Source organism: Ranitomeya imitator, chromosome 3 (genome assembly GCF_032444005.1).
Source record: "Ranitomeya imitator isolate aRanImi1 chromosome 3, aRanImi1.pri, whole genome shotgun sequence".
NCBI lineage: Eukaryota > Metazoa > Chordata > Amphibia > Anura > Dendrobatidae > Ranitomeya > Ranitomeya imitator.
Window position 1 is genome coordinate 492,143,562 of NC_091284.1, and position 14,712 is coordinate 492,158,273.

Below are 14,712 nucleotides of genomic sequence, written 5' to 3' on the forward strand. Positions count from 1 at the left end.
ATTGCTTTTATAGAGGAGTCTGGCTGCCTAGCACATCAACATCAGCACCACATGCCAACTGTGTAGCTGGCAATGGGGGGAAAATGGGTTGTGGTTGCTATGCTACTACAGAACTTGAATGTCACAGGATAATTGAAAAAAATGTTTATTCAAATTTATCATTTTACAGAAAGAATGTAAGGGCATGAGTCCATGACCTCAATATGAAGATACCAGTGCTTCTAATTAAATTATAATATCATGAAATAGTTAATTTACTTAATTTCTTCAATACAAAAAGTGAAACTCATGTTATATAGAGTAATTACCAACAGAGTGATCTATTTCAAATGTTTTTTTTCTGTTAATGTTGATGATTATGGCTTACAGCCAATGAAAACCAAAAAGTCATTATCTCAGTAAATTAGAATACTTTATAACATCAGGTTGAGAAATGATTTTAAAATCTGAAATGTTGGCCTACTGAAACGTATGTTCAGTAGACGCACTCAATACTTGGCTGGAGCTCTTTTTGCATCAATTACTGCATCAATGCAGCGTGGCATGGAGGCGATCAGCCTGTGGCACTGCTGAGGTGTCACAGAAGCCCAGATTGCTTTGATAGCAGCCTTCAGCTCATCTGCAAGGCTTAGTCTGCTGTCTCTCATCTTCCTTTCCACAATACCCCATAGATTCTCTATGGGATTAAAGTCAGGTGAGTTTGCTGGTCAATCATTCACAGTGATACTGTTGTTTTTAAAGTAGGTATTGGTACTTTTGGCAGTGTGGACAGGTGCCAAGTCTTACTGGAGAATGACAATTTCCAATTCCAAAAAGCTTGCCAGCAGATGGAAGCATGAAGTGCTCTAAAATTTCCTGGTAGACACCTGCGCTGACTTTGATCTTGATGAAACACAGTGAACATACACCAACAGATGACATGGCTCCCCAAACCATCACTGATTGTGAAAACATTACATTGAAACAGACTAAGGGACCTTTTTAAATGCTTAGGAAGCCTATGCAGGAGTTTTTTGTTAATTATTCTAATTTACTGAGATAACGACTTTTGGGTTCCTATTGGCTGTAAACCATAATCATCAACATTAACAGAAAAAAACACTTGAAATAGATCACTCTGTTTGTAATGACTCTATAATATATGAGTTTCACGTTTTTGTATTGAAGAACTGAAATAAGAAATAATTTAAGTTTTGTATTACTTTAACTCAGTGAGAAGCACTTGTATGTTGATTGAACAATAAGATTATTACCAAAAGCACAAAAGTACTGTATATTACTACTAAATCATTTGAAAGGTAAAAGAATTGCATTTTGAAATTGATAAGTGAGGATTTTTGAAAACTTCCAGAATAGCGAATTCCTGAGGCTTTTCCGTCATCAGAAGAGAAGTATTCGAGCTCCAACTACAGAGAAAATGAAATGTAGATTTAATGGATGTCTTGGAGATGAGCATAGATGTAAGTTTGAGCATTAGCATAAGTTTAGTGATGTGAAAGGATCTGGTTAATCTGTTTGATTGGAATTTTAATGAGTGAAATCGTCCAAGGAAAGGTCCAATCCTTAAACATTAGGTTATTAAGCATTATGATACAAAAATGCCATCTCTTCTTTGTGGGATTTTTTTAAGTGAAAGAACTCTTTTATACCTAAGAATGTCTGGAGAGTCTTCATACCTATGAATGGTGGTCGTTAGAGTTGAGCGACTTTTACTTTTTTAGGATCGAGTCGGGTTTCACGAAACCCGACTTTCTCAAAAGTCGATTCGGGTGAAATCGGCCGATTATTTCGAAAAGTCGGGGGCCGACCGAAAAACGAAACCCAATGCAAGTGAATAGGGAATCAAAGTCGGCAGTGAGTGGAGGACAGGAAAACATATATAGTGCCCATTTTAATGCCAAAAACATCAATTCGTATTTCTTAAGCTTGTCAATCTTAATTTACTTCATAATAATAGTTAGGCATTGAAAACAGGGGGTCATTTGGCTAAAGTTGTGGGGGGGTAGGGCTGGCTCAAGATTTTCGTGGGCCCAGGAAACACCGAATACGTCACGGCGGTGGAGCAGGGAGAGGTAAGTGTTTCAACTTTGCAAGTGCTGTGATCCTGAGCAAGCAGGGGGGCCCACTAGTTGACACTGGCACGGGGCCCCTCATAGTACGGCGGTGTGTTTGACGGCGGGTGGCGGCTCCCACTGCCAGAGACACTTTTGAGTACTATGAGGGGCCCTGTGCCAGTGGCAACGAGTATGCCCCCCCACCTGATGAAGGAACCTGCACTTTCATCTGCACCTTCCTCTTTGTCCCCGTGTAAGGTAGTATAATATGCAGGAAGGGGAACCTGACTTTCAGCAGGGTCAGATTCAGGCTGTGTAGAGTGCAAGGGAAATGTAGTGGTCTGGGTCAATGTGCCAGCAGACTCATCTAGCAGTGGCAGGGCAATGGGCAGGATGAGGAGGAAACACAGATATAGGCCCAAATACAAAAGTAGGCTAAATGCAGTTCAAAATTGGTAACTGGACTAAACAGGCGGCATAGCTTTGTTCAGTGGAGGACAATTGTAATGAGTGGCGCAGACACAGTTAGTAGGCCCAAAATAAAAATGTAGGCTAAAAGCAGTTCAAAATTGGTAACAGGACTAAACAGTCGGCATAGCTTTGTTCTGTGGAGGACAATTGTAATGAGTGGCGCAGACACAGTTAGTAGGCCCAAATACAAAAGTAGGCTAAAAGCAGTTCAAAATGGGTAACAGGACTAAACAAGGGGCATAGCTTTTTTCAGTGGAGGACAATTGTAATGAGTGGTGCAGACACTAGTTAGTAGGCCCAAAATAAAAAGATAGGCTAAATGCAGTTCAAAATTGGTAACAGGACTAAACAGGCGGCATAGCTTTACTCAGTGGAGGAGAATTGTAATGAGTGGCGCAGACACAGTTAGTAGACCCAAATACAAAAGTACGCTAAAAGCAGTTCAAAATTGATAACAGGACTAAACAGGCGGCATAGCTAGGTACTGGGGTGGGCTCCTCTGCTGAGTAGCAGACAGTGGTAGTAGGCGCAATATATTAACTGGTCTAAATGGAGGCCAGGGCCCCTGTATATTTTAACTATTATCTATCATTTCAACAAATTTGTATTGGCAGTGCCACTGAAGGATTTAACAGCGCAAACTACACAGTGGTGGAGCAGGGAGAGGTAAGTATTGCAAGTGGTAGAGCACTGTTCAAGCTGGGGGGAACACTCTCTCGTGGGCGGCGGTACTGGCACAGGGCCCCTCATATTACGATGGTGTGTCTGACGTTGGTTGTGCACCACCACCATCAGAGACACTTCATTGTACTATAAGGGACCCTGTGCCGTCGCCCAAGAGTGGGCACACCCACCTGTCCAGGCAAACGGCACTCACACGGGTGCTTGCGCCAGGTGGTGACCACGGCCCTGTGGGGGAATCAGCCCATTTAGGGAGTTACAAAAATGGCCTATGGTGAACATTCAGCAGCTGCAAATGGAGGAATTGGAGAACTCAGTAAGAGGATGCCAAAAGCAAGACATTTTTCAGGCAAGCTACGAATCAGAAGGAGAAGGTGGGGCAAAATAATTTGAAATCCATGATTGGTTCATTTTAATGAAGGTTAGATCATTAACATTCTGGGTAACCAGACGTGTACTTTTTCGGTCAGTATTAAACCAGCAGCACTGAAGACTCTTTCTGATAGCACACTAGAAGCAGGGCAAGCGAGCTCCTGTAATGTATATTAGGCCAATTCAGGCCAGTTGTCTATTTTAGATGCCTAGTAATCAAAGGGGAATGACCTGTGAGGGAGAACATCGATAAGGGAGGAAAAGTAGTTCGTAACCATACTGGACAAATGCTGTCTCCTGTCACTTTGAATCGATGCAGCACTACCTGTTGTGTCAGTGGTCATTGCAAAATCACTCCACAACCTGGTCATAAAACCCCTCTGTCTAACACCACTTTGGATTTGTGCACTTCTAACACCTCTTCCATGTTGCCCCCTGTGTCGCTCGTGTGAGAACCATCACCGCCGCTGTGTGCTGGGAATGCCTGAACCAAACGGTCTACAAGAGTTTCTTGTTTGGTAGCCAATATTTGCTCAAGGTTCTCATGTGGCATGATATTTTGTAATTTTTCTTTATATCGTGGATCCAGGAGGCAGGCCAACCAGTAATCATCATTGGTCATCATTTTGATAATGCGGGGGTCCCTTTTTAGGATACGCAAGGCATACTCAGCCATGTGGGCCAATGTTCCAGGTGTCAATTCACTGCTTGTGCTGGGTTGAGGAGCACTTTCTTGCCAATCAACATCACTTATGTCCCGCAAAACCCTGTACCTGACCTTGCAATGCCCCCAGTTTCTATTGCCCCCTGAGAAGAATCCTCCTCCCATAAATATTCATCCCCATCATTGTCCACCTCCTCTTCATCCGCCACCTCGTCCAGGAGAGTTCCCTGAGCAGACAATGGCTGACTGGCATCAAGGCTTCCCTCCTCCTCTCCTGCAGACGCCAGCTCCTTAATGTGTGTCAAACTTTGCATCAGCAGAGGCATTAGTGGGATGCTCATGCTTATGATGGCGTTGTCTGCACTTACCAGCCGTGTGCATTCCTCAAAACACTGAAGGACTTGACAGAGGTCTTGGAGCTTCGACAACTGCACACCAGACAACTCCATGTCTGCCATCCAACTGCCTGCCCGTGTATGTGTATCCTCCCACAAATTAATTACAGCACGCCTCTGTTCGCACAGCCTCTGAACTATGTGCAGTGTGGAGTTCCACCTTGTTGCAATGTCGAGGTGCTGGGTAAGATTCAGTTATCGCTGATGGTTGAGCATACGGCTAGAGTGTACGGGCGAACGGCGGATGTGCGAGCAAAGTCTTCGCACCTTCAGGAGCAGTGCTGGTAACTCCAGATAATTTTTGAGGAAGCACTGCACCACCAGGTTCAAGGTGTGAGCCAGGCAAGGTATGTGTTTAAGTTCTGAAAGGGTTATGGCAGCCATAAAATTCCTTCCATTCATTGACTACCTTGCCTGCCTCAAGATGTACACTGCCCAGCCATGACTGAGTTTGTTGCTGCAATTACTCGGCCAGTACTTCCGCGGTGTGTCTGTTGTCACCCAAACACTTCATTTCTAACAAAGCCTGCTGACGCTTACCACTAGTTGTTCGATAATGGGACACCTCGTGTGCAACACTGGCAGCTGCGGATGGAGTGGTCGTGCAACTGCGCTCTGTGGACAAGCTTTCACTTCTGGAGGAAGAGGAGGAGGGGTGGCAAACGCCTACAGACAACTATTTCCTAGACCGTGGGCTAGGCAGAACTGTCCCACTAAGGCTGTCCCCTGTGGACCCTGCATCCACCACATTAACCCAGTGTGCCGTGATGGACACGTAACGTCTCGGGCCATGCCTACTGGTACATGCATCTGTTCTGAGGCGCATTAAGGCGCACCTTTCTACTGACTGATTGCCTCAGTGCATGGACAATGCAGTCTTTGACATGCTGGTGGAGGGCTGGGATGGCTTTTCTCTCAAAGAAGTGTCGACTGGGTAGGTCATAGCGTGGTACTGCGTAGGCCATTAGGGCTTTGAAAGCTTCACTTTCAACCAACCACTAGGGCATCATCTCTAACTACATTAGTCTAGCAATGTGGGCGTTCAAACCCTGTGTACGAGGATGAGAGCATGAGTACTTTCTTTTCCTAACGAAAGTCTCTTGTAGGGTGAGCTGGACTGGAGAGCTGCATATGGTGGAACTAGCGGTGGTGGTGGTGGACATGGCGGATTGAGAGAGGGTTGGTGATGGTATTCTCGATGTTGGCCTACATACAGTGTTTCCTACCAAGAACCTTGTGATTCCCTGACTGCTTTGGCCTTCCAACGATACCTCCACATTTGCTGCTGGTGGTGTCCTAACCGGTGGGCTTACAGTGAGGGAAGCAATGTAGCGTTGCTGACTAGCTTCATTCTGAGCAGGTGCACCAACGGTACGGGACGTTTGGTAGTTAGTCCAGGCTTGCAAGTGCATGCTGGCTAGAACGCATATTGGGGGCCTTTTAGGCCCCCATGCTTACATTTTTGCTATTATCTGCAAAATTACTTTAGTTCGAATTTTGAAACTCCAGGTATTCCTCAAGTATGTCTTTATTGATAATATCCAGTTGTTCATATAATTTTTTTCATAGGCATTATGGTGTAACAATGCTTGTTTGGTGAAAACTACATCTGTACGAATTGGGGGCCTTTTAGGCCCCCGCTAATTTTATCATGTTCTCAGTAGTGTTTATGTCTCAAGTTACTTTATTTGTACTCAGTAATGCTGGTGGATGGGCCAGGGTGTGGATAATAACATGTGAGGATGTCATGTGATTTTTGGAGGGAGTGATAAGGCCATGACATCACCTCAGGTCCTTCGGAACACAGTAATGAGGTGTGTATAGAGTACTGAGGACAGTATACACTGTGAGCTAATTTCTGAAGGACCTGTGATAAGATAAGCTGTTGAGAGGAAATCTGATTCATTTTCAGTTTCTGTTTCTAAGAAGCTTGCAAAGGCTAGAGCTTGTGAGCCATCATATGATGTCTCAATACGAGCATTAATTCTGGACCCAATTTCTGAGCCACACTATAAGGCGACAATGTCAGTGGGCAGATATGAGGAAATTAGAAGAATCATTCACTTTGATGATAAGCAAACTCGTGCAGCGAGGTTTGAAACAGACAAATTAGCCACTATCAGTTATATCTGGAACATATTTATCAAAAATTGCACAAAACTTCTGAAAAAATAACGTCAGAATTGTTTGGAAGACTAATATAATCGAAAATAAAGTTAGAATAAAAATGTAGCTGCAGCTAGTTTGCTATAGATTTCTATGCGTTTTTGTGTGTTTTCATGTCATTGTGTGAAATTTGGGAAAAAAAAGATTTTTTGGTGTTTTCTGTGAAAAATTATAATTAAAATTTTGTCCACTATTCATATTTATTGAGCAATTTTGAAATAAACTTGTGAAAGTTATTTAAGTGTGTTTTTCTACATTATGTGCATGGGGGCCTAAAAGGCCCCCAATACGTTAATATGTATATTTTTAACGTCATGCATTCTAGGGTTAAATGTCTAAGCATGCACGTTGTATTTAAATTTTGAAGATTCTTCCCTCTGCTAAAGGTCTTTGAGCATTTCTTAGGCTACGTTCACACTAGCGTTGTGCGCCGCTGCGTCGGCGACACAACGCACAACGCACACAAAAATGCGGCAAAACGCATGCAAAAACGCTGCGTTTTGCGACGCATGCGTCGTTTTTTGCCGAAATTCAGACGCAAGAAAAATGCAACTTGTTGCGTTTTCTTGGTCCGACGCTTGCGGCAAAAAAGACGCATGCGTCGCACAACGCAACAAAAAAAAAACGCATGCGTCCCCCATGTTAAATATAGGGGCGCATGACGCATGCGTCGCCGCTGCGTCGCCCGACGCAAATTAGTGTAACGCTAGTGTGAACGTAGACTTACAGATAACTTTTGACTGATCATTCAGATCTTGGTTAAAAAATTGCCACACTGCACTATTCCTACTATGGAATACCTTTTCAGGCATTGCACGCTGTGCTACTTTCACCGGATGGCCACTCTGTCCTAAAACTGTTTTTGTTTTTGACAAAGTTTTTGGCCTGATACGGGCCTGCCAGATGACAGCTGTTGTGATGTAGATGGCTGCTGCGGATCATCCTCCTCCGCTTCTGAGCTACTGGCAGCGGCACCCTCTTCCCCCAATGGCTGCCAATCTGGGTCAACAACTGGGTCATCTATCACCTCCTCTTCAATGTCATGTGCACCTTCCTCTGTGTCACCGTGTAAGGTGCTATAGCGTTCGGGACGGGGCACCATAGTCTCATCAGGGTCAAATTCTGGCTCAGTACACTGCGAGGGCAATGTAGTGATCTGAGTCAATGGAACAGCATTATAATCTAGCTGTGGATGTGCATCAGTGCACTCCATGTCCGATTCATCTTGTAATGGGCAGTTAACAATTTCCCGTTCTAGCCCAGGCACGGTATCTGTAAAGAGCTTCATGGAGTAACCTGTAGTGTCGCCTGACGCATCCTTCACTTTTGGTTTGGGTGAAGGACACAAGGAAACGTCTTATTCCTGACCGGGAGCATCCACTGATGACTCGCTGCTTTTAGATTTGGAACGTTCTGAAGAGGAGGCGAAAGAGCTAGAGGCTGAGTCAGCAAGGAAAGCCAAAACTTTTTCCTGCTGCTCCAGCTTTAAAAGCCACTTTCCTACTCCCAGATAAGGGAGCCTTCGAGGCCTTGTGTAGCCAGACGATGACGCTGGCTCAACACCTCCAGCCTTAGGTGCTATTGTGTTTTTGCCACTACCACCAGATGCACCACCACCACCATCAGTACCAGCTGGCAACCACCGCCCACGTCCTCTTCCACCTGACTTCCTAATTTTTGGGAAAATCTAACCAAAATAGCAACTGTTATATGGTACTGTAAAACAAGGTAGAAGGTGTATATAAACGTGTTGAGATTTTAAATCTCCCTTTTTTGGGGGGGATACTGAACAAAAAGTCAGGCACTGTGCAAAAAAACAACACAATGTAAGTGGCTGAAAGTGGCTGGCTAATATACGACAAACTAACAGGACAGAAGTATATCCACTTTGTGACAATTTGAATCTCCCTTTTTTTTGGGAGACTGAAGCAGAACTTAGGCCCAGTGTATATAACAATGCAATCTAAGTGGCAGAAAGTGGCTGGCTGATATACAACAAACTAACAGGACTCCTTGAGAAAGGAGTCCGAAATGCGCGTCGGGGCAGACGTGCAGGCCCAGGTGACAGCGGGTAGTCCATATCTCAGCTCTTCGAAGGTAATTATACCGTTTCACTGACCACTTGCCCAGTAATGTTTGGGTTAGCAGATAGAGAACAATAGGTAGTGATTAAGGCTGATTAATGGTGGGGTGACACAGGAGTTTTTGGTATAAGGGCGCACATTGTCCTAGATCTGCCAAACCTGTATACCTATGCGAAAGAGTTACAGTGGGGCAAAAAAGTATTTAGTCAGTCAGCAATAGTGCAAGTTCCACCACTTAAAAAGATGAGAGGCGTCTGTAATTTACATCATAGGTAGACCTCAACTATGGGAGACAAACTGAGAAAAAAAAATCCAGAAAATCACTTTGTCTGTTTTTTTAACATTTTATTTGCATATTATGGCAGAAAATAAGTATTTGGTCAGAAACAAAATTTCATCTCAATACTTTGTAATATATCCTTTGTTGGCAATGACAGAGGTCAAACGTTTTCTGTAAGTCTTCACAAGGTTGCCACACACTGTTGTTGGTATGTTGGCCCATTCCTCCATGCAGATCTCCTCTAGAGCAGTGATGTTTTTGGCTTTTCGCTTGGCAACACGGACTTTCAACTCCCTCCAAAGGTTTTCTATAGGGTTGAGATCTGGAGACTGGCTAGGCCACTCCAGGACCTTGAAATGCTTCTTACGAAGCCACTCCTTCGTTGCCCTGGCAGTGTGCTTTGGATCATTGTCATGTTGAAAGACCCAGCCACGTTTCATCTTCAATGCCCTTGCTGATGGAAGGAGGTTTGCACTCAAAATCTCACGATACATGGCCCCATTCATTCTTTCATGTACCCGGATCAGTCGTCCTGGCCCCTTTGCAGAGAAACAGCCCCAAAGCATGATGTTTCCACCACCATGCTTTACAGTAGGTATGGTGTTTGATGGATGCAACTCAGTATTCTTTTTCCTCCAAACACGACAAGTTGTGTTTCTATCAAACAGTTCCAGTTTGGTTTCATCAGACCATAGGACATTCTCCCAAAACTCCTCTGGATCATCCAAATGCTCTCTAGCAAACTTCAGACGGACCCGGACATGTACTGGCTTAAGCAGTGGGACACGTCTGGCACTGCAGGATCTGAGTCCATGGTGGCGTAGTGTGTTACTTATGGTAGGCCTTGTTACATTGGTCCCAGCTCTCTGCAGTTCATTCACTAGGTCCCCCCGCGTGGTTCTGGGATTTTTGCTCACCGTTCTTGTGATCATTCTGACCCCACGGGGTGGGATTTTGCGTGGAGCCCCAGATCGAGGGAGATTATCAGTGGTCTTGTATGTCTTCCATTTTCTAATTATTGCTCCCACTGTTGATTTCTTCACTCCAAGCTGGTTGGTTATTGTATATTCAGTCTTCCCAGCCTGGTGCAGGGCTACAATTTTGTTTCTGGTGTCCTTTGACAGCTCTTTGGTCTTCACCATAGTGGAGTTTGGAGTCAGACTGTTTGAGGGTGTGCACAAGTGTCTTTTTATACTGATAACAAGTTTAAACAGGTGCCATTACTACAGGTAATGAGTGGAGGAAAGAGGAGACTCTTAAAGAAGAAGTTACAGGTCTGTGAGAGCCAGAAATCTTGATTGTTTGTTTCTGACCAAATACTTATTTTCCACCATAATATGCAAATAAAATGTTAAAAAAACAGACAATGTGATTTTCTGGATTTTTTTTTCTCAGTTTGTCTCCCATAGTTGAGGTCTACCTATGATGTAAATTACAGACGGCTCTCATCTTTTTAAGTGGTGGAACTTGCACTATTGCTGACTGACTAAATACTTTTTTGCCCCACTGTATATGAAACTATTTATTGATTTATTATGGTCATGGGTAGTTTCCCACCAAACATCTGATATGTGAGTTATTTATCTGTCACTTGGGCGCTGCGCGTCAACATTGGTAGCAGTGGGGGATGTATTTATTGTTCCACTCCCTAAATCTGGCAGTATGATTTTAAATCATGTAGTACTTTAATAAAATTATGTTTTTGATATATGAAAATTGCCTTATGATCATCTTTTTTCTGGTGTTCTATGTAGTGATTGATGATAGGCTGCTGTAGTCCTGTTGTTTACATGGTAATTAATGGTGGATTTATTCGTAATATACCATGTTTTACTGTCATATTTGTTTATGGATTACTTAGGCCCAGTGTATATAACAACGCAATTTAAGTGGCTGAAAGTGGCTGGCTGATATACGGCAAACTAACAGGACCGAAGTATATCCACTTTGTGACAATTTGAATCTCCCCTTTTTTTGGGGAGACTGAACCACAACTTAGGCCCCGTGTATATAACAACGCAATCTAAGTGGCAGAAAGTGGCTGGCTGATATACGACAAACTAACAGAACAGAAGTATATCCACTTTGTGAGAATTTGAATCTCGCCTTTTTTTTGGGGGAGACTGAACCACAACTTAGGCCCTGTGTATATAACAACGCAATCTAAGTGGCAGAAAGTGGCTGGCTGATATATGACAAACTAACAGAACAGAAGTATATCCACTTTGTGAGAATTTGAAACTCCCTTTTTTGGGGGAGACTGAACCAAAACTCAGGCCCAGTGTATAATACAACGCAATCTAAGTGGCAGAAAGTGGCTGGAAGATAAATGAAAAAATACAAGGACTGTAGTACAATTTCAATCTCCCTACAATGATCTCAGGAAAAGTATGGCAGTAATAAAAAGGACTACTGCACACAAAAGTGTGGACAAATAAACAAGAATGGAGCAACAGGATTTTTGCTTTTAAAAAAGCAGTTGGTTTGCACAGCAGTGTCCAAACAGCAATGCAGCTATCAGGGAGTCTTATAAGGCAGCCTAATAAGCTACAGAGCTGATGCACAAAAATATAGCCTCCACTGTCCCTGCAAACAAATGGTGGTGTTGGACAGTGGAAATCGCTACAGCACAAGCAATTTCGGGGCTTAATCTTCCCTCCCTAACTATATCCCTTTTTCTGATGAAGCTGCGGCAACCTCTCCCTATGATACGATCGGCAGAAGTAAGATGGCGGTCGGCGTGCACGCCCCTTTATAGCCCCTGTGACGCCGCAGAAAGCAAGCCAATCACTGTCATGCCCTTCTCTAAGATGGTGGGGACCGAGACCTATCTCATCATGCTGCCCACATTCTGCGTCCTCCTTCATTGGCTGAAAAATGGTGCTAAACGCGTCATACAAAATGCGACTTTGGCACGAAGATCACTGACCTCATGGCTAGTGTTGAGCGATACCGTCCGATACTTGAAAGTATCGGTATCGGATAGTATCGGCCGATACCCGAAAAATATCGGATATCGCCGATACCGATATCCGATACCAATACAAGTCAATGGGACATCAAGTATCGGAAGGTATTCTCATGGTTCCCAGGGTCTGAAGGAGAGGAAACTCTCCTTCAGGCCCTGGGATCCATAGGGATGTGTAAAATAAAGAATTAAAATAAAAAATATTGATATGCTCACCTCTCCGGCGGCCCCTGGACTTCACACTGCTAACCGGGAGGCTTCTTTGTTTAAAAAGCGCGCCTTTCGGACCAGTGAATGACGTCCCGGCTTCTGATTGGTCGCGTGCCGCCCATGTGACCGGCACGCGACCAATCAGAGGCCGCGATGTCATTCGCAGGTCCTCAATTCCTAGAATTAGCAGTTTTGTGAATGAGAATGACGTCGCGGCTTCTGATTGGCTGCGTGCCGGTCACATGGGCGGCACGCGGCCAATCAGAAGCGGCGACATCATTCTCATTCACAAAACTGCTAATTCTAGGAATTGAGGACCTGCGAATGACGTCGCGGCCTCTGATTGGTCGCGTGCCGGTCACATGGGCGGCACGCGACCAATCAGAAGCCGGGACGTCATTCACCGGTCCGAAAGGCGCGCTTTTTAAACAAAGAAGCCTCCCGGATAGCAGCGTGAAGTCCAGGGGCCGCCGGAGAGGTGAGCATATCAATATTTTTTATTTTAATTCTTTATTTTCCACATCCCTATTGATTCGATACCGATACCCGATATCACAAAAATATCGGATCTCGGTATCGGAATTCCGATACCGCAAATATCGGCCGATACCCGATACTTGCGGTATCGGAATGCTCAACACTACTCATGGCCGATCCCACACTAGAATTGGGTCGGGTTTCATGAAACCCGACTTTGCCGAAAGTCGGCAATTTTTGAATTTGTCCGATCCGTTTCGCTCAACCCTAGTGGTCATTTTTGAAAAACAAAAACTTTCACTGGCTAGTCCTGAATACTATTAAAAGACACAATAATGTTCCTATTTTTCTTAAGAATAGAGTTCCTATTTTAAAAAAAATCTTTCTAAAACTGAAATGTAAAGAATTCTACTAGAGTTCATTTGAAAAAATACAGAACAAATGTAAGATCTATTAAGTTTTTATATTTTCTTGATTGATTAAAATACTGATTAGGTAGACTAGGATGTATTGATTAAAGACATATATAAAGTTCAATGCTGCTCTCAGAATACATAGCTAAAACCTTGTGGCAGATTTTAAAGAAGAGCATCAGACCTGTTTGTGATCAGAAAAGGAAATACTGAAAACATAAGGATCAGCAGCAATTTTGACAGATGTCAAGTCAATAGTAGGAAAGTATAGTTTGAGCCAGAGTAACCCAAGGACCATTGGATTAATAGACTAGTTTAAAAGGAATCTGTCTGCAGGTTTTTAGTAGGTAATCTGGGAGTAGAATTATAAAGGCTGAAGCCTTTTTTCAGTCATATGTCATTTACTGGGTTCTGTGTTTTTGTCTTTAAATTTAATTTTCTTTAATTAGCAGGAGATTATCACTACAGGACTAGGTGTCTGATATCGCCTAGTCAACTGCTTTGTGTAACCAAGCACCCACCACTAATTAGCAGCTTTCTGCCAATGTACATGTACACAGAAAGCTGTCAATAAGTGCACTGCTAGATCTGTAGCAGAGAAAGCAGTGATAGTGTCATAATGACAGCATACAGACCAGCAAGTAACAATTGCTAGAATCAGCGTGTTAGGTGTCGAGTTCCCGCCTCTGCACAGGGGGAATCTCCAGCCATCTCCTCTGTGGTTTCCCATCCTTCTCCAGCCACAGTGGAGACTGCTCAGTCCCAGCGTCTGGCTCAGGCAGATACTTTGCGCCAGGTTACTTCTGTTCTTCCAGGTTCTGCCATTATAGCCAGTACTGGTCAGTTCACCAGACGTCTTTGGGACTAAGAACTGCTTTTCCCCTTCTGAGCATGCCCAAGGTAAGACCTCTCATTGGAGGTCAAGGGTCACATGCTCAGGTACTGCAGCAGCTCCCATTGGTCCACGAGGAAGGTCCTGAAGTTGCTGCAGCTATAAAAGGTTCGCATGGCCGCATGGCCAGGCACTAGTATCAACATGTGTATGAGCTTTGCTATTGTTGTCACGGCTGTATGTGGACAGGGTTTGGCTGAAATAAGCCCCTAGAATACCAGCACCTCTGGTGAGGAGTTTTGTATAAATGTATTCAGGGCTGGCTAATAGCCTCTAGAATTCCGGTTGCATCGGAGAGGAGGTGTTTGTGTGCTTCTCTGAGTGCATGACCACTGACTGCCATCAGCTCAGCAGTTACCTGTGTTCCCCTGTGACGTTAACAGGGCACAGCATCTTCTTTCTGTGCAACTCTGTGAAGTAACAGAGTTCGCTTACACCACCATATACACCATATAGTGCCGTCATTTGCTAACAGCAGGTTTCTCCTGCACGGTGGACCCCGGGCTGCAAACACACCAATAATTACATCTATATTCACTTGGTGCATTCTGCGAGCCCTAACACAGCGTCTCAGCATCTACATAA